We start from the raw sequence: 21,585 nt of genomic DNA, 5'->3' as shown, positions 1-21,585 counted from the left end.
GCACTTGTGTTGGTGCAGGAAACCACTTTTGCACTTGTATTAGTGTGGAAAAACCACTTTTCGCACTTGTGTTAGTGTTGAAAAACCACTTTTCGCACTTGTTTTAGTGTTGAAAATCCACTTTTCGCACTTGTTAGTGTTGAAAAAATACTTTTTGCACTTGTGTTGGTGCAGGAAACCACTTTTGCACTTGTATTAGTGTGGAAAAACCACTTTTCGCACTTGTGTTAGTGTTGAAAAACCACTTTTCGCACTTGTATTAGTGTGGAAAAAACCCTTTTTGCACTTGTGATAGTGTTGAAAAACCACTTTTCGCACTTGTGTTGGCGCAGGAAACCACTTTTGCACTTGCATTAGTGTGGAAAAACCACTTTTCGCACTTGTGTTAGTGTTGAAAAACCACTTTTCGCACTTGTGTTAGTGTTGAAAAACCACTTTTCACACTTGTGTTAGTGTTGAAAAACCACTTTTGCACGTGTATTAGTGTGGAAAAACCACTTTTCGCACTTGTGTTAGTGTAGAAAAACCACTTTTCGCACTTGTGTTGGTGCAGGAAACCACTTTTGCACTTATATTAGTGTGGAAAAACCACTTTTCGCACGTGTTAGTGTTGAAAAACCACTTCGCACTTGTGTTAGTGTTGAAAAACCACTTTTCGCACTTGTGTTGGTGCAGGAAACCACTTTTGCACTTGTATTAGTGTGGAAAAAACACTTTTGCACTTGTGATAGTGTTGAAAAACCACTTTGCAGTTGTGTTTGTGTTGAAAAACCACTTTTCGCACTTGTGTTAGTGTTGAAAAACCACTTTTCGCACTTGTGTTGGTGCAGGAAACCACTTTTGCACTTGTATTAGTGTGGAAAAAACACTTTTGCACTTGTGATAGTGTTGAAAACCACTTTGCAGTTGTGTTTGTGTTGAAAAACCACTTTTGCACTTGTATTAGTGTGGAAAAACCACTTTTCGTACTTGTGTTAGTGTTGAAAAACCACTTTTCGCACTTGTATTAGTGTGGAAAAAACACTTTTTGGACTTGTGATAGTGTTGAAAAACCACTTTTCGCACTTGTGTTGGCGCAGGAAACCACTTTTGCACTTGCATTAGTGTGGAAAAACCACTTTTCGCACTTGTGTTAGTGTTGAAAAACCACTTTTCGCACTTGTGTTAGTGTTGAAAAACCACTTTTCACACTTGTGTTAGTGTTGAAAAACCACTTTTGCACTTGTATTAGTGTGGAAAAACCACTTTTCGCACTTGTGTTAGTGTAGAAAAACCACTTTTCGCACTTGTGTTGGTGCAGGAAACCACTTTTGCACTTATATTAGTGTGGAAAAACCACTTTTCACACGTGTTAGTGTTGAAAAACCACTTTTCGCACTTGTGTTAGTGTTGAAAAACCACTTTTCGCACTTGTGTTGGTGCAGGAATCCACTTTTGCACTTGTATTAGTGTGGAAAAAACACTTTTGCACTTGTGATAGTGTTGAAAAACCACTTTGCAGTTGTGTTTGTGTTGAAAAACCACTTTTCGCACTTGTGTTAGTGTTGAAAAACCACTTTTCGCACTTGTGTTGGTGCAGGAAACCACTTTTGCACTTGTATTAGTGTGGAAAAACCACTTTTCGCACTTGTGTTAGTGTTGAAAAACCACTTTTCACACTTGTGTTAGTGTTGAAAAACCACTTTTCGCACTTGTGTTAGTGTTGAAAAACCACTTTTCGCACTTGTGTTAATGTTGAAAAACCACTTTTCGCACTTGTGTTGTTGCAGGAAACCACTTTTGCACTTGTATTAGTGTGGAAAAACCACTTTTGCACTTGTATTAGTGTGGAAAAAACACTTTTTGCACTTGTGATAGTGTTGAAAAACCACTTTTCGCACTTGTGTTAGTGTTGAAAAACCACTTTTCGTACTTGTGTTGGTGCAGGAAACCACTTTTGCACTTGTATTAGTGTGGAAAAACCACTTTTCGCACTTGTGTTAGTGTTGAAAAACCACTTTTCGCACTTGCGTTAGTGTTGAAAAACCACTTTTTGCACTTGTGTTAGTGTTGAAAAACCACTTTTTGCACTTGTGTTGGTGCAGGACACCACTTTTACACTTGTGATATTGTAGAAAAACCACTTTTCGCACTTGTGTTAGTGCTGAAAAACCACTTTTCGCACTTGTGTTGGTGCAGGAAATCACTTTTGCACTTGTATTAGTGTGGAAAAACCACTTTTCGCACTTGTGTTAGTGTTGAAAAACCACTTTTCGCACTTGTTTTAGTGTTGAAAATCCACTTTTCGCACTTCTGTTAGTGTTGAAAAAATACTTTTTGTACTTGTGTTGGTGCAGGAAACCACTTTTGCACTTGTATTAGTGTGGCAAAAACCACTTTTCGCACTTGTGTTGGCGCAGGAAACCACTTTTGCACTTGCATTAGTGTGGAAAAACCACTTTTCGCACTTGTGTTAGTGTTGAAAAACCACTTTTCGCACTTGTGTTAGTGTTGAAAAACCACTTTTCACACTTGTGTTGGTGCAGGAAACCACTTTTGCACTTGTATTAGTATGGAAAAAACACTTTTTGCACATGTGATAGTGTTGAAAAACCACTTTTCGCACTTGTGTTAGTGTTGAAAAACCACTTTTCGCACTTGTGTTGGTGCAGGAAACCACTTTTGCACTTGTATTAGTGTGGAAAAACCACTTTTCGCATTTGTGTTAGTGTTGAAAAACCACTTTTGGCACTTGTGTTAGTGTTGAAACACCACTTTTCGCACTTGTGTTAGTGTTGAAAAACCACTTTTCGCACTTGTGTTAGTGTTGAAAAACCACTTTTCGCACTTGTGTTAGTGTTGAAAAACCAGTTTTCGCACTTGTGTTGGTGCAGGAAACCACTTTTGCACTTGTATTAGTGTGGAAAAACCACTTTTCGCACTTGTGTTAGTGTTGAAAAACCAGTTTTCGCACTTGTGTTGGTGCAGGAAACCACTTTTGCACTTGTATTAGTGTGGAAAAACCACTTTTCGCACTTGTGTTAGTGTTGAAAAACCACTTTTCGCACCTGTGTTAGTGTTGAAAAACCACTTTTCGCACTTGTGTTAGTGTTGAAAAACCACTTTTCGCACTTGTGTTAGTGTTGAAAAACCACTTTTCGCACTTGTGTTAGTGTTGACAAACCACTTTTCGCACTTGTGTTGGTGCAGGAAACCACTTTTGCACTTGTATTAGTGTGGAAAAACCACTTTTCGCACTTGTGTTAGTGTTGGCAAACCACTTTTCGCACTTGTGTTGGTGCTGGAAACCACTTTTGCACTTGTGATAGTGTTGAAAAACCACTTTTCGCACTTGTGTTAGTGTTGAAAAACCACTTTTCGAACTTGTGTTGGTGCAGGAAACCACTTTTCGCACTTGTGTTAGTGTTGAAAAACCACTTTTCGCACTTGTTAGTGTTGAAAAACCACTTTTCGCACTTGTGTTGGTGCAGGACACCACTTTTGCACTTGTGATATTGTAGAAAAACCACTTTTCGCACTTGTGTTAGTGCTGAAAAACCACTTTTCGCACTTGTGTTGGTGCAGGAAATCACTTTTGCACTTGTATTAGTGTGGAAAAACCACTTTTCGCACTTGTGTTAGTGTTGAAAAACCACTTTTCGCACTTGTTTTAGTGTTGAAAATCCACTTTTCGCACTTCTGTTAGTGTTGAAAAAATACTTTTTGCACTTGTGTTGGTGCAGGAAACCACTTTTGCACTTGTATTAGTGTGGCAAAAACCACTTTTCGCACTTGTGTTAGTGTTGAAAAACCACTTTTCGCACTTGTATTTGTGTGGAAAAACACTTTTTGCACTTGTGATAGTGTTGAAAAACCACTTTTCGCACTTGTGTTGGCGCAGGAAACCACTTTTGCACCTGCATTAGTGTGGAAAAACCACTTTTCGCACTTGTGTTAGTGTTGAAAAACCACTTTTCGCACTTGTGTTAGTGTTGAAAAACCACTTTTCACACTTGTGTTGGTGCAGGAAACACTTTTGCACTTGTATTAGTGTGGAAAAACCACTTTTCGCATTTGTGTTAGTGTTGAAAAACCACTTTTGGCACTTGTGTTAGTGTTGAAACACCACTTTTCGCACTTGTGTTAGTGTTGAAAAACCACTTTTCGCACTTGTGTTAGTGTTGAAAAACCACTTTTCGCACTTGTGTTAGTGTTGAAAAACCACTTTTCGCACTTGTGTTAGTGTTGAAAAACCACTTTTCGCACTTGTGTTAGTGTTGAAAAACCACTTTTCGCACTTGTGTTAGTGTTGAAAAACCACTTTTCGCACTTGTGTTAGTGTTGAAAAACCACTTTTCGCACTTGTGTTGGTGCAGGAAACCACTTTTGCACTTGTATTAGTGTTGAAAAACCACTTTTCGCACTTGTATTAGTGTTGAAAAACCACTTTTCGTACTTGTGTTGGTGCAGGAAACCACTTTTCGCACTTGTGTTAGTGTTGAAAAACCACTTTTCGCACTTGTTAGTGTTGAAAAACCACTTTTCGCACTTGTGTTGGTGCAGGAAACCACTTTTCGCACTTGTATTAGTGTGGAAAAACCACTTTTCGCACTTGTTAGTGTGGAAAAACCACTTTTCGCACTTGCTAGTGTTGAAAAACCACTTTTCGCACCTGTGTTAGTGTTGAAAAGCCACTTTTTGCACTTGTGTTGGTGCAGGAAACCACTTTTGCACTTGTATTAGAGTTGAAAAAACACTTTTCGCACTTGTGATAGTGTTGAAAAACCACTTTTCGCACTTGTGTTGGTGCAGGAAACCACTTTTGCACTTGTATTAGTGTGGAAAAACCACTTTTCGCACTTGTGTTAGTGTTGAAAAACCACTTTTCGCACTTGTGTTGGTGCAGGAAACCACTTTTGCACTTGTATTAGTGTGGAAAAACCACTTTTCGCACTTGTGTTAGTGTTGAAAAACCACTTTTCGCACTTGTATTAGTGTGGAAAAAACACTTTTTGCACTTGTGTTAGTGTTGACAAACCACTTTTCGCACTTGTGTTGGTGCAGGAAACCACTTTTGCACTTGTATTAGTGTGGAAAAACCACTTTTCACACTTGTGTTAGTGTTGGCAAACCACTTTTCGCACTTGTGTTGGTGCTGGAAACCACTTTTGCACTTGTGATAGTGTTGAAAAACCACTTTTCGCACTTGTGTTAGTGTTGAAAAACCACTTTTCGTACTTGTGTTGGTGCAGGAAACCATTTTTCGCACTTGTGTTAGTGTTGAAAAACCACTTTTCGCACTTGTTAGTGTTGAAAAACCACTTTTCGCACTTGTGTTGGTGTAGGAAACCACTTTTGCACTTGTATTAGTGTGGAAAAACCACTTTTCGCACTTGTGTTAGTGTTGAAAAACCACTTTTTGCACTTGTGTTGGTGCAGGAAATCACTTTTGCACTTGTATTAGAGTTGAAAAAACACTTTTCGCACTTGTGATAGTGTTGAAAAACCACTTTTTGCACTTGTGTTGGTGCAGGACACCACTTTTGCACTTGTGATATTGTAGAAAAACCACTTTTCGCACTTGTGTTAGTGCTGAAAAACCACTTTTCGCACTTGTGTTGGTGCAGGAAACCACTTTTGCACTTGTATTAGTGTGGCAAAAACCACTTTTCGCACTTGTGTTAGTGTTGAAAAACCACCTTTCGCACTTGTATTAGTGTGGAAAAAACACTTTTTGCACTTGTGATAGTGTTGAAAAACCACTTTTCGCACTTGTGTTGGCGCAGGAAACCACTTTTGCACTTGCATTAGTGTGGAAAAACCACTTTTCGCACTTGTGTTAGTGTTGAAAAACCACTTTTCGCACTTGTGTTAGTGTTGAAAAACCGCTTTTCACACTTGTGTTGGTGCAGGAAACCACTTTTGCACTTGTATTAGTGTGGAAAAACCACTTTTTGCATTTGTGTTAGTGTTGAAAAACCACTTTTGGCACTTGTGTTAGTGTTGAAACACCACTTTTCGCACTTGTGTTAGTGTTGAAAAACCACTTTTCGCACTTGTGTTAGTGTTGAAAAACCACTTTTCGCACTTGTGTTAGTGTTGAAAAACCACTTTTCGCACTTGTGTTAGTGTTGAAAAACCACTTTTCGCACTTGTGTTAGTGTTGAAAAACCACTTTTCGCACTTGTGTTAGTGTTGAAAAACCACTTTTCGCACTTGTGTTAGTGTTGAAAAACCACTTTTCGCACTTGTGTTAGTGTTGAAAAACCACTTTTCGCACTTGTGTTAGTGTTGAAAAACCACTTTTCGCACTTGTGTTGGTGCAGGAAACCACTTTTGCACTTGTATTAGTGTTGAAAAACCACTTTTCGCACTTGTATTAGTGTTGAAAAACCACTTTTCGTACTTGTGTTGGTGCAGGAAACCACTTTTCGCACTTGTGTTAGTGTTGAAAAACCACTTTTCGCACTTGTTAGTGTTGAAAAACCACTTTTCGCACTTGTGTTGGTGCAGGAAACCACTTTTCGCACTTGTATTAGTGTGGAAAAACCACTTTTCGCACTTGTGTTAGTGTTGAAAAGCCACTTTTTGCACTTGTGTTGGTGCAGGAAACCACTTTTGCACTTATATTAGAGTTGAAAAAACACTTTTTGCACTTGTGATAGTGTTGAAAAACCACTTTTCGCACTTGTGTTGGTGCAGGAAACCACTTTTGCACTTGTATTAGTGTGGAAAAACCACTTTTCGCACTTGTGTTAGTGTTGAAAAACCACTTTTCGCACTTCTTTTAGTGTTGAAAATCCACTTTTCGCACTTGTTAGTGTTGAAAAAATACTTTTTGCACTTGTGTTGGTGCAGGAAACCACTTTTGCACTTGTATTAGTGTGGAAAAACCACTTTTCGCACTTGTGTTAGTGTTGAAAAACCACTTTTCGCACTTGTATTAGTGTGGAAAAAACACTTTTTGCACTTGTGATAGTGTTGAAAAACCACTTTTCGCACTTGTGTTGGCGCAGGAAACCACTTTTGCACTTGCATTAGTGTGGAAAAACCACTTTTCGCACTTGTGTTAGTGTTGAAAAACCACTTTTCGCACTTGTGTTAGTGTTGAAAAACCACTTTTCACACTTGTGTTAGTGTTGAAAAACCACTTTTGCACGTGTATTAGTGTGGAAAAACCACTTTTCGCACTTGTGTTAGTGTAGAAAAACCACTTTTCGCACTTGTGTTGGTGCAGGAAACCACTTTTGCACTTATATTAGTGTGGAAAAACCACTTTTCGCACGTGTTAGTGTTGAAAAACCACTTCGCACTTGTGTTAGTGTTGAAAAACCACTTTTCGCACTTGTGTTGGTGCAGGAAACCACTTTTGCACTTGTATTAGTGTGGAAAAAACACTTTTGCACTTGTGATAGTGTTGAAAAACCACTTTGCAGTTGTGTTTGTGTTGAAAAACCACTTTTCGCACTTGTGTTAGTGTTGAAAAACCACTTTTCGCACTTGTGTTGGTGCAGGAAACCACTTTTGCACTTGTATTAGTGTGGAAAAAACACTTTTGCACTTGTGATAGTGTGGAAAAACCACTTTGCAGTTGTGTTTGTGTTGAAAAACCACTTTTGCACTTGCATTAGTGTGGAAAAACCACTTTTCGCACTTGTGTTAGTGTTGAAAAACCACTTTTCGCACTTGTATTAGTGTGGAAAAAACACTTTTTGGACTTGTGATAGTGTTGAAAAACCACTTTTCGCACTTGTGTTGGCGCAGGAAACCACTTTTGCACTTGCATTAGTGTGGAAAAACCACTTTTCGCACTTGTGTTAGTGTTGAAAAACCACTTTTTGCACTTGTGTTAGTGTTGAAAAACCACTTTTCACACTTGTGTTAGTGTTGAAAAACCACTTTTGCACTTGTATTAGTGTGGAAAAACCACTTTTCGCACTTGTGTTAGTGTAGAAAAACCACTTTTCGCACTTGTGTTGGTGCAGGAAACCACTTTTGCACTTATATTAGTGTGGAAAAACCACTTTTCACACGTGTTAGTGTTGAAAAACCACTTTTCGCACTTGTGTTGGTGCAGGAATCCACTTTTGCACTTGTATTAGTGTGGAAAAAACACTTTTGCACTTGTGATAGTGTTGAAAAACCACTTTGCAGTTGTGTTTGTGTTGAAAAACCACTTTTCGCACTTCTGTTAGTGTTGAAAAACCACTTTTCGCACTTGTGTTGGTGCAGGAAACCACTTTTGCACTTGTATTAGTGTGGAAAAACCACTTTTCGCACTTGTGTTAGTGTTGAAAAACCACTTTTCACACTTGTGTTAGTGTTGAAAAACCACTTTTCGCACTTGTGTTAGTGTTGAAAAACCACTTTTCGCACTTGTGTTAATGTTGAAAAACCACTTTTCGCACTTGTGTTGTTGCAGGAAACCACTTTTGCACTTGTATTAGTGTGGAAAAACCACTTTTGCACTTGTATTAGTGTGGAAAAAACACTTTTTGCACTTGTGATAGTGTTGAAAAACCACTTTTCGCACTTGTGTTGGTGCAGGAAACCACTTTTGCACTTGTATTAGTGTGGAAAAACCACTTTTCGCACTTGTGTTAGTGTTGAAAAACCACTTTTCGCACTTGTTTTAGTGTTGAAAATCCACTTTTCGCACTTGTTAGTGTTGAAAAAATACTTTTTGCAATTGTGTTGGTGCAGGAAACCACTTTTGCACTTGTATTAGTGTGGAAAAACCACTTTTCGCACTTGTGTTAGTGTTGAAAAACCACTTTTCGCACTTGTATTAGTGTGGAAAAAACCCTTTTTGCACTTGTGATAGTGTTGAAAAACCACTTTTCGCACTTGTGTTGGCGCAGGAAACCACTTTTGCACTTGCATTAGTGTGGAAAAACCACTTTTCGCACTTGTGTTAGTGTTGAAAAACCACTTTTCGCACTTGTGTTAGTGTTGAAAAACCACTTTTCACACTTGTGTTAGTGTTGAAAAACCACTTTTGCACGTGTATTAGTGTGGAAAAACCACTTTTCGCACTTGTGTTAGTGTAGAAAAACCACTTTTCGCACTTGTGTTGGTGCAGGAAACCACTTTTGCACTTATATTAGTGTGGAAAAACCACTTTTCGCACGTGTTAGTGTTGAAAAACCACTTCGCACTTGTGTTAGTGTTGAAAAACCACTTTTCGCACTTGTGTTGGTGCAGGAAACCACTTTTGCACTTGTATTAGTGTGGAAAAAACACTTTTGCACTTGTGATAGTGTTGAAAAACCACTTTGCAGTTGTGTTTGTGTTGAAAAACCACTTTTCGCACTTGTGTTAGTGTTGAAAAACCACTTTTCGCACTTGTGTTGGTGCAGGAAACCACTTTTGCACTTGTATTAGTGTGGAAAAAACACTTTTGCACTTGTGATAGTGTTGAAAACCACTTTGCAGTTGTGTTTGTGTTGAAAAACCACTTTTGCACTTGTATTAGTGTGGAAAAACCACTTTTCGTACTTGTGTTAGTGTTGAAAAACCACTTTTCGCACTTGTATTAGTGTGGAAAAAACACTTTTTGGACTTGTGATAGTGTTGAAAAACCACTTTTCGCACTTGTGTTGGCGCAGGAAACCACTTTTGCACTTGCATTAGTGTGGAAAAACCACTTTTCGCACTTGTGTTAGTGTTGAAAAACCACTTTTCGCACTTGTGTTAGTGTTGAAAAACCACTTTTCACACTTGTGTTAGTGTTGAAAAACCACTTTTGCACTTGTATTAGTGTGGAAAAACCACTTTTCGCACTTGTGTTAGTGTAGAAAAACCACTTTTCGCACTTGTGTTGGTGCAGGAAACCACTTTTGCACTTATATTAGTGTGGAAAAACCACTTTTCACACGTGTTAGTGTTGAAAAACCACTTTTCGCACTTGTGTTAGTGTTGAAAAACCACTTTTCGCACTTGTGTTGGTGCAGGAATCCACTTTTGCACTTGTATTAGTGTGGAAAAAACACTTTTGCACTTGTGATAGTGTTGAAAAACCACTTTGCAGTTGTGTTTGTGTTGAAAAACCACTTTTCGCACTTGTGTTAGTGTTGAAAAACCACTTTTCGCACTTGTGTTGGTGCAGGAAACCACTTTTGCACTTGTATTAGTGTGGAAAAACCACTTTTCGCACTTGTGTTAGTGTTGAAAAACCACTTTTCACACTTGTGTTAGTGTTGAAAAACCACTTTTCGCACTTGTGTTAGTGTTGAAAAACCACTTTTCGCACTTGTGTTAATGTTGAAAAACCACTTTTCGCACTTGTGTTGTTGCAGGAAACCACTTTTGCACTTGTATTAGTGTGGAAAAACCACTTTTGCACTTGTATTAGTGTGGAAAAAACACTTTTTGCACTTGTGATAGTGTTGAAAAACCACTTTTCGCACTTGTGTTAGTGTTGAAAAACCACTTTTCGTACTTGTGTTGGTGCAGGAAACCACTTTTGCACTTGTATTAGTGTGGAAAAACCACTTTTCGCACTTGTGTTAGTGTTGAAAAACCACTTTTCGCACTTGCGTTAGTGTTGAAAAACCACTTTTTGCACTTGTGTTAGTGTTGAAAAACCACTTTTTGCACTTGTGTTGGTGCAGGACACCACTTTTACACTTGTGATATTGTAGAAAAACCACTTTTCGCGCTTGTGTTAGTGCTGAAAAACCACTTTTCGCACTTGTGTTGGTGCAGGAAATCACTTTTGCACTTGTATTAGTGTGGAAAAACCACTTTTCGCACTTGTGTTAGTGTTGAAAAACCACTTTTCGCACTTGTTTTAGTGTTGAAAATCCACTTTTCGCACTTCTGTTAGTGTTGAAAAAATACTTTTTGTACTTGTGTTGGTGCAGGAAACCACTTTTGCACTTGTATTAGTGTGGCAAAAACCACTTTTCGCACTTGTGTTGGCGCAGGAAACCACTTTTGCACTTGCATTAGTGTGGAAAAACCACTTTTCGCACTTGTGTTAGTGTTGAAAAACCACTTTTCGCACTTGTGTTAGTGTTGAAAAACCACTTTTCACACTTGTGTTGGTGCAGGAAACCACTTTTGCACTTGTATTAGTATGGAAAAAACACTTTTTGCACATGTGATAGTGTTGAAAAACCACTTTTCGCACTTGTGTTAGTGTTGAAAAACCACTTTTCGCACTTGTGTTGGTGCAGGAAACCACTTTTGCACTTGTATTAGTGTGGAAAAACCACTTTTCGCATTTGTGTTAGTGTTGAAAAACCACTTTTGGCACTTGTGTTAGTGTTGAAACACCACTTTTCGCACTTGTGTTAGTGTTGAAAAACCACTTTTCGCACTTGTGTTAGTGTTGAAAAACCACTTTTCGCACTTGTGTTAGTGTTGAAAAACCAGTTTTCGCACTTGTGTTGGTGCAGGAAACCACTTTTGCACTTGTATTAGTGTGGAAAAACCACTTTTCGCACTTGTGTTAGTGTTGAAAAACCAGTTTTCGCACTTGTGTTGGTGCAGGAAACCACTTTTGCACTTGTATTAGTGTGGAAAAACCACTTTTCGCACTTGTGTTAGTGTTGAAAAACCACTTTTCGCACTTGTGTTAGTGTTGAAAAACCACTTTTCGCACTTGTGTTAGTGTTGAAAAACCACTTTTCGCACTTGTGTTAGTGTTGAAAAACCACTTTTCGCACTTGTGTTAGTGTTGACAAACCACTTTTCGCACTTGTGTTGGTGCAGGAAACCACTTTTGCACTTGTATTAGTGTGGAAAAACCACTTTTCGCACTTGTGTTAGTGTTGGCAAACCACTTTTCGCACTTGTGTTGGTGCTGGAAACCACTTTTGCACTTGTGATAGTGTTGAAAAACCACTTTTCGCACTTGTGTTAGTGTTGAAAAACCACTTTTCGAACTTGTGTTGGTGCAGGAAACCACTTTTCGCACTTGTGTTAGTGTTGAAAAACCACTTTTCGCACTTGTTAGTGTTGAAAAACCACTTTTCGCACTTGTGTTGGTGCAGGACACCACTTTTGCACTTGTGATATTGTAGAAAAACCACTTTTCGCACTTGTGTTAGTGCTGAAAAACCACTTTTCGCACTTGTGTTGGTGCAGGAAATCACTTTTGCACTTGTATTAGTGTGGAAAAACCACTTTTCGCACTTGTGTTAGTGTTGAAAAACCACTTTTCGCACTTGTTTTAGTGTTGAAAATCCACTTTTCGCACTTCTGTTAGTGTTGAAAAAATACTTTTTGCACTTGTGTTGGTGCAGGAAACCACTTTTGCACTTGTATTAGTGTGGCAAAAACCACTTTTCGCACTTGTGTTAGTGTTGAAAAACCACTTTTCGCACTTGTATTTGTGTGGAAAAACACTTTTTGCACTTGTGATAGTGTTGAAAAACCACTTTTCGCACTTGTGTTGGCGCAGGAAACCACTTTTGCACCTGCATTAGTGTGGAAAAACCACTTTTCGCACTTGTGTTAGTGTTGAAAGACCACTTTTCGCACTTGTGTTAGTGTTGAAAAACCACTTTTCACACTTGTGTTGGTGCAGGAAACACTTTTGCACTTGTATTAGTGTGGAAAAACCACTTTTCGCATTTGTGTTAGTGTTGAAAAACCACTTTTGGCACTTGTGTTAGTGTTGAAACACCACTTTTCGCACTTGTGTTAGTGTTGAAAAACCACTTTTCGCACTTGTGTTAGTGTTGAAAAACCACTTTTCGCACTTGTGTTAGTGTTGAAAAACCACTTTTCGCACTTGTGTTAGTGTTGAAAAACCACTTTTCGCACTTGTGTTAGTGTTGAAAAACCACTTTTCGCACTTGTGTTAGTGTTGAAAAACCACTTTTCGCACTTGTGTTAGTGTTGAAAAACCACTTTTCGCACTTGTGTTGGTGCAGGAAACCACTTTTGCACTTGTATTAGTGTTGAAAAACCACTTTTCGCACTTGTATTAGTGTTGAAAAACCACTTTTCGTACTTGTGTTGGTGCAGGAAACCACTTTTCGCACTTGTGTTAGTGTTGAAAAACCACTTTTCGCACTTGTTAGTGTTGAAAAACCACTTTTCGCACTTGTGTTGGTGCAGGAAACCACTTTTCGCACTTGTATTAGTGTGGAAAAACCACTTTTCGCACTTGTTAGTGTGGAAAAACCACTTTTCGCACTTGTTAGTGTTGAAAAACCACTTTTCGCACCTGTGTTAGTGTTGAAAAGCCACTTTTTGCACTTGTGTTGGTGCAGGAAACCACTTTTGCACTTGTATTAGAGTTGAAAAAACACTTTTCGCACTTGTGATAGTGTTGAAAAACCACTTTTCGCACTTGTGTTGGTGCAGGAAACCACTTTTGCACTTGTATTAGTGTGGAAAAACCACTTTTCGCACTTGTGTTAGTGTTGAAAAACCACTTTTCGCACTTGTGTTGGTGCAGGAAACCACTTTTGCACTTGTATTAGTGTGGAAAAACCACTTTTCGCACTTGTGTTAGTGTTGAAAAACCACTTTTCGCACTTGTATTAGTGTGGAAAAAACACTTTTTGCACTTGTGTTAGTGTTGACAAACCACTTTTCGCACTTGTGTTGGTGCAGGAAACCACTTTTGCACTTGTATTAGTGTGGAAAAACCACTTTTCGCACTTGTGTTAGTGTTGGCAAACCACTTTTCGCACTTGTGTTGGTGCTGGAAACCACTTTTGCACTTGTGATAGTGTTGAAAAACCACTTTTCGCACTTGTGTTAGTGTTGAAAAACCACTTTTCGTACTTGTGTTGGTGCAGGAAACCATTTTTCGCACTTGTGTTAGTGTTGAAAAACCACTTTTCGCACTTGTTAGTGTTGAAAAACCACTTTTCGCACTTGTGTTGGTGTAGGAAACCACTTTTGCACTTGTATTAGTGTGGAAAAACCACTTTTCGCACTTGTGTTAGTGTTGAAAAACCACTTTTTGCACTTGTGTTGGTGCAGGAAACCACTTTTGCACTTGTATTAGAGTTGAAAAAACACTTTTTGCACTTGTGATAGTGTTGAAAAACCACTTTTTGCACTTGTGTTGGTGCAGGACACCACTTTTGCACTTGTGATATTGTAGAAAAACCACTTTTCGCACTTGTGTTAGTGCTGAAAAACCACTTTTCGCACTTGTGTTGGTGCAGGAAACCACTTTTGCACTTGTATTAGTGTGGCAAAAACCACTTTTCGCACTTGTGTTAGTGTTGAAAAACCACTTTTCGCACTTGTATTAGTGTGGAAAAAACACTTTTTGCACTTGTGATAGTGTTGAAAAACCACTTTTCGCACTTGTGTTGGCGCAGGAAACCACTTTTGCACTTGCATTAGTGTGGAAAAACCACTTTTCGCACTTGTGTTAGTGTTGAAAAACCACTTTTCGCACTTGTGTTAGTGTTGAAAAACCACTTTTCACACTTGTGTTGGTGCAGGAAACCACTTTTGCACTTGTATTAGTGTGGAAAAACCACTTTTTGCATTTGTGTTAGTGTTGAAAAACCACTTTTGGCACTTGTGTTAGTGTTGAAACACCACTTTTCGCACTTGTGTTAGTGTTGAAAAACCACTTTTCGCACTTGTGTTAGTGTTGAAAAACCACTTTTCGCACTTGTGTTAGTGTTGAAAAACCACTTTTCGCACTTGTGTTAGTGTTGAAAAACCACTTTTCGCACTTGTGTTAGTGTTGAAAAACCACTTTTCGCACTTGTGTTAGTGTTGAAAAACCACTTTTCGCACTTGTGTTAGTGTTGAAAAACCACTTTTCGCACTTGTGTTAGTGTTGAAAAACCACTTTTCGCACTTGTGTTAGTGTTGAAAAACCACTTTTCGCACTTGTGTTGGTGCAGGAAACCACTTTTGCACTTGTATTAGTGTTGAAAAACCACTTTTCGCACTTGTATTAGTGTTGAAAAACCACTTTTCGTACTTGTGTTGGTGCAGGAAACCACTTTTCGCACTTGTGTTAGTGTTGAAAAACCACTTTTCGCACTTGTTAGTGTTGAAAAACCACTTTTCGCACTTGTGTTGGTGCAGGAAACCACTTTTCGCACTTGTATTAGTGTGGAAAAACCACTTTTCGCACTTGTGTTAGTGTTGAAAAGCCACTTTTTGCACTTGTGTTGGTGCAGGAAACCACTTTTGCACTTATATTAGAGTTGAAAAAACACTTTTCGCACTTGTGATAGTGTTGAAAAACCACTTTTCGCACTTGTGTTGGTGCAGGAAACCACTTTTGCACTTGTATTAGTGTGGAAAAACCACTTTTCGCACTTGTGTTAGTGTTGAAAAACCACTTTTCGCACTTCTTTTAGTGTTGAAAATCCACTTTTCGCACTTGTTAGTGTTGAAAAAATACTTTTTGCACTTGTGTTGGTGCAGGAAACCACTTTTGCACTTGTATTAGTGTGGAAAAACCACTTTTCGCACTTGTGTTAGTGTTGAAAAACCACTTTTCGCACTTGTATTAGTGTGGAAAAAACACTTTTTGCACTTGTGATAGTGTTGAAAAACCACTTTTCGCACTTGTGTTGGCGCAGGAAACCACTTTTGCACTTGCATTAGTGTGGAAAAACCACTTTTCGCACTTGTGTTAGTGTTGAAAAACCACTTTTCGCACTTGTGTTAGTGTTGAAAAACCACTTTTCACACTTGTGTTAGTGTTGAAAAACCACTTTTGCACGTGTATTAGTGTGGAAAAACCACTTTTCGCACTTGTGTTAGTGTAGAAAAACCACTTTTCGCACTTGTGTTGGTGCAGGAAACCACTTTTGCACTTATATTAGTGTGGAAAAACCACTTTTCGCACGTGTTAGTGTTGAAAAACCACTTCGCACTTGTGTTAGTGTTGAAAAACCACTTTTCGCACTTGTGTTGGTGCAGGAAACCACTTTTGCACTTGTATTAGTGTGGAAAAAACACTTTTGCACTTGTGATAGTGTTGAAAAACCACTTTGCAGTTGTGTTTGTGTTGAAAAACCACTTTTCGCACTTGTGTTAGTGTTGAAAAACCACTTTTCGCACTTGTGTTGGTGCAGGAAACCACTTTTGCACTTGTATTAGTGTGGAAAAAACACTTTTGCACTTGTGATAGTGTTGAAAAACCACTTTGCAGTTGTGTTTGTGTTGAAAAACCACTTTTGCACTTGTATTAGTGTGGAAAAACCACTTTTCGCACTTGTGTTAGTGTTGAAAAACCACTTTTCGCACTTGTATTAGTGTGGAAAAAACACTTTTTGGACTTGTGATAGTGTTGAAAAACCACTTTTCGCACTTGTGTTGGTGCAGGAAACCACTTTTGCACTTGCATTAGTGTGAAAAAACCACTTTTCGCACTTGTGTTAGTGTTGAAAAACCACTTTTTGCACTTGTGTTAGTGTTGAAAAACCACTTTTCACACTTGTGTTAGTGTTGAAAAACCACTTTTGCACCTGTATTAGTGTGGAAAAACCACTTTTCGCACTTGTGTTAGTGTAGAAAAACCACTTTTCGCACTTGTGTTGGTGCAGGAAACCACTTTTGCACTTATATTAGTGTGGAAAAACCACTTTTCACACGTGTTAGTGTTGAAAAACCACTTTTCGCACTTGTGTTGGTGCAGGAATCCACTTTTGCACTTGTATTAGTGTGGAAAAAACACTTTTGCACTTGTGATATTGTTGAAAAACCACTTTGCAGTTGTGTTTGTGTTGAAAAACCACTTTTTGCACTTCTGTTAGTGTTGAAAAACCACTTTTCGCACTTGTGTTGGTGCAGGAAACCACTTTTGCACTTGTATTAGTGTGGAAAAACCACTTTTCGCACTTGTGTTAGTGTTGAAAAACCACTTTTCACACTTGTGTTAGTGTTGAAAAACCACTTTTCGCACTTGTGTTAGTGTTGAAAAACCACTTTTCGCACTTGTGTTAATGTTGAAAAACCACTTTTCGCACTTGTGTTGTTGCAGGAAACCACTTTTGCACTTGTATTAGTGTGGAAAAACCACTTTTGCACTTGTATTAGTGTGGAAAAAACACTTTTTGCACTTGTGATAGTGTTGAAAAACCACTTTTCGCACTTGTGTTAGTGTTGAAAAACCACTTTTCGTACTTGTGTTGGTGCAGGAAACCACTTTTGCACTTGTATTAGTGTGGAAAAACTACTTTTCGCACTTGTGTTAGTGTTGAAAAACCACTTTTCGCACTTGCGTTAGTGTTGAAAAACCACTTTTTGCACTTGTGTTAGTGTTGAAAAACCACTTTTTGCACTTGTGTTGGTGCAGGACACCACTTTTACACTTGTGATATTGTAGAAAAACCACTTTTCGCACTTGTGTTAGTGCTGAAAAACCACTTTTCGCACTTGTGTTGGTGCAGGAAATCACTTTTGCACTTGTATTAGTGTGGAAAAACCACTTTTCGCACTTGTGTTAGTGTTGAAAAACCACTTTTCGCACTTGTTTTAGTGTTGAAAATCCACTTTTCGCACTTCTGTTAGTGTTGAAAAAATACTTTTTGCACTTGTGTTGGTGCAGGAAACCACTTTTGCACTTGTATTAGTGTGGCAAAAACCACTTTTCGCACTTGTGTTAGTGTTGAAAAACCACTTTTCGCACTTGTGTTAGTGTTGAAAAACCACTTTTCGCACTTGTTTTAGTGTTGAAAATCCACTTTTTGCACTTGTGATAGTGTTGAAAAACCACTTTTCGCACTTGTGTTGGCGCAGGAAACCACTTTTGCACTTGCATTAGTGTGGAAAAACCACTTTTCGCACTTGTGTTAGTGTTGAAAAACCACTTTTCGCACTTGTGTTAGTGTTGAAAAACCACTTTTCACACTTGTGTTGGTGCAGGAAACCACTTTTGCACTTGTATTAGTATGGAAAAAACACTTTTTGCACATGTGATAGTGTTGAAAAACCACTTTTCGCACTTGTGTTAGTGTTGAAAAACCACTTTTCGCACTTGTGTTGGTGCAGGAAACCACTTTTGCACTTGTATTAGTGTGGAAAAACCACTTTTCGCATTTGTGTTAGTGTTGAAAAACCACTTTTGGCACTTGTGTTAGTGTTGAAACACCACTTTTCGCACTTGTGTTAGTGTTGAAAAACCACTTTTCGCACTTGTGTTAGTGTTGAAAAACCACTTTTCGCACTTGTGTTAGTGTTGAAAAACCGCTTTTCGCACTTGTGTTGGTGCAGGAAACCACTTTTGCACTTGTATTAGTGTGGAAAAACCACTTTTCGCACTTGTGTTAGTGTTGAAAAACCACTTTTCGCACTTGTGTTAGTGTTGAAAAACCACTTTTCGCACTTGTGTTAGTGTTGAAAAACCACTTTTCGCACTTGTGTTAGTGTTGAAAAACCACTTTTCGCACTTGTGTTAGTGTTGACAAACCACTTTTCGCACTTGTGTTGGTGCAGGAAACCACTTTTGCACTTGTATTAGTGTGGAAAAACCACTTTTCGCACTTGTGTTAGTGTTGGCAAACCACTTTTCGCACTTGTGTTGGTGCTGGAAACCACTTTTGCACTTGTGATAGTGTTGAAAAACCACTTTTCGCACTTGTGTTAGTGTTGAAAAACCACTTTTCGTACTTGTGTTGGTGCAGGAAACCACTTTTCGCACTTGTGTTAGTGTTGAAAAACCACTTTTCGCACTTGTTAGTGTTGAAAAACCACTTTTCGCACTTGTGTTGGTGCAGGACACCACTTTTGCACTTGTGATATTGTAGAAAAACCACTTTTCGCACTTGTGTTAGTGCTGAAAAACCACTTTTCGCACTTGTGTTGGTGCAGGAAATCACTTTTGCACTTGTATTAGTGTGGAAAAACCACTTTTCGCACTTGTGTTAGTGTTGAAAAACCACTTTTCGCACTTTTTTAGTGTTGAAAATCCACTTTTCGCACTTCTGTTAGTGTTGAAAAAATACTTTTTGCACTTGTGTTGGTGCAGGAAACCACTTTTGCACTTGTATTAGTGTGGCAAAAACCACTTTTCGCACTTGTGTTAGTGTTGAAAAACCACTTTTCGCACTTGTATTTGTGTGGAAAAAACACTTTTTGCACTTGTGATAGTGTTGAAAAACCACTTTTCGCACTTGTGTTGGCGCAGGAAACCACTTTTGCACCTGCATTAGTGTGGAAAAACCACTTTTCGCACTTGTGTTAGTGTTCAAAAACCACTTTTCGCACTTGTGTTAGTGTTGAAAAACCACTTTTCACACTTGTGTTGGTGCAGGAAACCACTTTTGCACTTGTATTAGTGTGGAAAAACCACTTTTCGCATTTGTGTTAGTGTTGAAAAACCACTTTTGGCACTTGTGTTAGTGTTGAAACACCACTTTTCGCACTTGTGTTAGTGTTGAAAAACCACTTTTCGCACTTGTGTTAGTGTTGAAAAACCACTTTTCGCACTTCTGTTAGTGTTGAAAAACCACTTTTCGCACTTGTGTTAGTGTTGGAAAACCACTTTTCGCACTTCTGTTAGTGTTGAAAAACCACTTTTCGCACTTGTGTTAGTGTTGAAAAACCACTTTTCGCACTTGTGTTAGTGTTGAAAAACCACTTTTCGCACTTGTGTTGGTGCAGGAAACCACTTTTGCACTTGTATTAGTGTTGAAAAACCACTTTTCGCACTTGTATTAGTGTTGAAAAACCACTTTTCGTACTTGTGTTGGTGCAGGAAACCACTTTTCGCACTTGTGTTAGTGTTGAAAAACCACTTTTCGCACTTGTTAGTGTTGAAAAACCACTTTTCGCACTTGTGTTGGTGCAGGAAACCACTTTTCGCACTTGTTAGTGTGGAAAAACCACTTTTCACACGTGTTAGTGTTGAAAAACCACTTTTCGCACTTGTGTTAGTGTTGAAAAACCACTTTTCGCACTTGTGTTGGTGCAGGAATCCACTTTTGCACTTGTATTAGTGTGGAAAAAACACTTTTGCACTTGTGATAGTGTTGAAAAACCACTTTGCAGTTGTGTTTGTGTTGAAAAACCACTTTTCGCACTTGTGTTAGTGTTGAAAAACCACTTTTCGCACTTGTGTTGGTGCAGGAAACCACTTTTGTACTTGTATTAGTGTGGAAAAACCACTTTTCGCACTTGTGTTAGTGTTGAAAAACCACTTTTCACACTTGTGTTAGTGTTGAAAAACCACATTTCGCACTTGTGTTAGTGTTGAAAAACCACTTTTCGCACTTGTGTTAATGTTGAAAAACCACTTTTCGCACTTGTGTTGTTGCAGGAAACCACTTTTGCACTTGTATTAGTGTGGAAAAACCACTTTTGCACTTGTATTAGTGTGGAAAAAACACTTTTTGCACTTGTGATAGTGTTGAAAAACCACTTTTCGCACTTGTGTTAGTGTTGAAAAACCACTTTTCGTACTTGTGTTGGTGCAGGAAACCACTTTTGCACTTGTATTAGTGTGGAAAAACCACTTTTCGCACTTGTGTTAGTGTTGAAAAACCACTTTTCGCACTTGCGTTAGTGTTGAAAAACCACTTTTTGCACTTGTGTTAGTGTTGAAAAACCACTTTTTGCACTTGTGTTGGTGCAGGACACCACTTTTACACTTGTGATATTGTAGAAAAACCACTTTTCGCACTTGTGTTAGTGCTGAAAAACCACTTTTCGCACTTGTGTTGGTGCAGGAAATCACTTTTGCACTTGTATTAGTGTGGAAAACCACTTTTCGCACTTGTGTTAGTGTTGAAAAACCACTTTTCGCACTTGTTTTAGTGTTGAAAATCCACTTTTCGCACTTCTGTTAGTGTTGAAAAAATACTTTTTGTACTTGTGTTGGTGCAGGAAACCACTTTTGCACTTGTATTAGTGTGGAAAAACCACTTTTCGCACTTGTGTTAGTGTTGAAAAACCACTTTTCGCACTTGTGTTAGTGTTGAAAAACCACTTTTCGCACTTGTGTTAGTGTTGAAAAACCACTTTTCGCACTTGTGTTAGTGTTGAAAAACCACTTTTCGCACTTGTGTTAGTGTTGACAAACCACTTTTCGCACTTGTGTTGGTGCAGGAAACCACTTTTGCACTTGTATTAGTGTGGAAAAACCACTTTTCGCACTTGTGTTAGTGTTGGCAAACCACTTTTCGCACTTGTGTTGGTGCTGGAAACCACTTTTGCACTTGTGATAGTGTTGAAAAACCACTTTTCGCACTTGTGTTAGTGTTGAAAAACCACTTTTCGAACTTGTGTTGGTGCAGGAAACCACTTTTCGCACTTGTGTTAGTGTTGAAAAACCACTTTTCGCACTTGTTAGTGTTGAAAAACCACTTTTCGCACTTGTGTTGGTGCAGGACACCACTTTTGCACTTGTGATATTGTAGAAAAACCACTTTTCGCACTTGTGTTAGTGCTGAAAAACCACTTTTCGCACTTGTGTTGGTGCAGGAAATCACTTTTGCACTTGTATTAGTGTGGAAAAACCACTTTTCGCACTTGTGTTAGTGTTGAAAAACCACTTTTCGCACTTGTTTTAGTGTTGAAAATCCACTTTTCGCACTTCTGTTAGTGTTGAAAAAATACTTTTTGCACTTGTGTTGGTGCAGGAAACCACTTTTGCACTTGTATTAGTGTGGCAAAAACCACTTTTCGCACTTGTGTTAGTGTTGAAAAACCACTTTTCGC

Source organism: Myxine glutinosa, chromosome 13 (assembly GCF_964187855.1).
Source record: "Myxine glutinosa chromosome 13, kmMyxGlut1.1, whole genome shotgun sequence".
NCBI classification, from domain to species: Eukaryota; Metazoa; Chordata; class Myxini; order Myxiniformes; family Myxinidae; genus Myxine; species Myxine glutinosa.
Note: the sequence above shows the minus strand (reverse complement) of the source record.